Below are 2707 nucleotides of genomic sequence, written 5' to 3'. Positions count from 1 at the left end.
TTATAATCATGCAGCAGAGGGTGAGGGGGTTGAACTATATGCTCAGGGCCCCCAATGATTAGTTACGCCACCAGCTTTGGGGGCCATTGAATGCCCCCAAATGACTTAGGGTGCTGGACTGGCCCTAAGTCATCAAACTGAGCTACGTTACCCCATGTGGTTATAACCCAGCAACTGACAGCTGGATTCCCCTGTGCCTGGTTTCCTTTGTCACACACTGGGAGGCTTAGGCATGATGTTTTCATTGGACTCGGCACTCTTTTTGCTAAGATTACTAGGATGAACAGTTACTATCTTTGTTAATGTTGGAGTGATTTTAAATTCCTTTAAAATGTATTTAACAATTTTCATGAGTTTGGACTTGAGGCTTCAATTCAGTATTTATTTATTCAATAAGTATCTATTAAATACTTCCTATGTGCCAAGGACTGTCTTGGCACTTTAGTTGAAATATAGATAAATTATATCTACTTTTTGATCCAAGGAGCTTGTAATTTAGCAAAGGAGAGGGGAAAAAATAGTATATATGTATGTATACATATAACACATACATTTTATGTGTTGTGTGTGTATATGGGTGCATGTGTTATAGATAGATAGATAGGAAATATGTGTGTGTGTGTGTGTGCATGCATGTGATATTTTAACAAGACAATCCCATGGTGACGAGGACACAGAGGGGTCTAGTGGTAAGCCTGGGACACAGGGAAGGTCAGCCAGTGTCCAGTGCAGGGAGCAGGAACGGTCTTAGAGACAAGATGGCAATGGAGCCGAGACCTGCCCCAGGTGACTGAACAAAAGGGGGAAAAGACGATCAGAGAAGTGCTATCTGTTTGGGGAAGAGCGGGAGGCATTTGGGTTGAGCCTAAGCCCACAGGAATAGGCAATACTGGAACATAGATTAAGACAGTTCTAGAGGGTGCTTTGAACGGCAGGCCAGGGTGTGGTCTTGTAACTGGGTCACACACGGTGGGGCAGGGAGAGCCAGGAAAAGATGAAGCAGGGGGAAAAGACTGCATCTAAGGGGAGCTGAAGACACAGCCAAGCAGGACACACGTTTTGTTCCCAGAAAAGAGCTGCTAGGCTTTAGATCCCTCTCCTTCCTGGTGGCAGTGGCCTCGTTCCCTTTGAGAAATCCCCATAGTTGAAAATTCAAACTTATAAGATAAAGCTTCAGGCTGATACTTGTGAGACAGGAGGATTCTTCACTCTATAAAGATATCTTTTAAAAACTGAGCCCTCTTGGTGCTTTTAAACAGAATCCACTCAACCACAAGCCCCCTGGTTAGGAGCCCGTGTTGTGGACAGTGGGGTAGCCTGCGTGGGCTGCACTGCCCTTCACTCAGCAGAGGCATTCATGGACCCTCTTTTTTTATTAAAAAAAATTTTTTTTAATCTGAAGGAAGGAAGAAGGCAGATCACAGATGAAAGAGCAAACCCAGTAGAAAATTCTTTTTGTTAATTCCAATGCTTGCTCTTCATTGTTGGTATCTGTCTCCCTTCATTTTCCTGCACTTTATATGTCTTCCTCCACAATCACACCCATCCCTAGATTCATTTTTATAAAGGAAAGAAAACTGTACTTTCATTGCCTTTTTGACGTGACAGGAGATGAGTGCCAGACCTCATCCCTCTAAGCAATCCCTTTGCCACCATTGTGTTTCTGACCTCTTTGTTCTATCCAAACGATTTCCTATTTCAAAGATGATTACAATGAACCTCTTCCAGTTCTAATTTGATTTCAAATTTAGCTCACGTTTTCTCTATGGAAATGACTTTTCACTAAGTTGGGAACGAGCACAGTAAACTCACGAGAAACAGGAAAAAGGTAGAATTCACTTCCCATTCATTTTAGGATGCCATTGCACGTTTCCTAAAAGCAACCCTTCAGAGGTCTATGACTGGGGGTTCCATGCTTCAGTATCCATATTTCTCCTTCGTTTCGTGTTCTAGTATGGATTCATCAACACCTGTCTGCAGTCTCTTGTGATAGAGAAATTTGGTGAAGAGACATTGGAGAAACTGAAGTAAGTATATTAAAGGAAAAATGAAAACCCTCTGGTACAATTGGTAAGCCTCCAGTGTTTTGAAGGTTAAAAGGTTTTTTACTAACCTTTTGATTAAACCAGTTAGTTGTTACTAGGGAGATCAGTTCAAATTCCTTGAACACACCAAGTAAATACAGAAAAACCTGGTATCTCATATCTGCCTTTAAGGAAGGTTTCTGTCTCAATTCCCAGAACCAGGCTTAAAACAGGGCCCTCATGTGAATAATACCAACATTATTTTACCTTTTATTTCATGAGTGAGTTCTTATTTACTCTTTTTAATTGCAGAAGAGAAAGTAACTGCATTATTTCCATGGCACATAAATGGAGCTGCCGAAATCCTACGGAAGAGGGGATGCCCCTTTTAAGTTTAGCCAGAATCCCTCCTTAGGTTTTCTTTAGATAACTGTTAATAGTTTTCCTCTCTGCCTCTGTCTATTAAACACTTAACACTGTTATTTACATCTTCATATAGTCTCTTGTCTGATTCCAGTAATCTTACGCTGTCCCTTGGCTTTCTTGGAGTCTCCCAGCCTTGAAATGTTAGGGGATGGGGTGGAAGGGGTCTCAGAAATCTCCTGGTCCTATGAAGAGGGAGGAACTGAAAAATATGGAAAAATGATTAGCTTCCTCAGTTAATGAAAGACATGCAAATGGAA

This window comes from Eubalaena glacialis, chromosome 16, assembly GCF_028564815.1.
Source record: "Eubalaena glacialis isolate mEubGla1 chromosome 16, mEubGla1.1.hap2.+ XY, whole genome shotgun sequence".
Taxonomy (NCBI): Eukaryota; Metazoa; Chordata; class Mammalia; order Artiodactyla; family Balaenidae; genus Eubalaena; species Eubalaena glacialis.
This window is presented reverse-complemented; position numbering follows the sequence as displayed.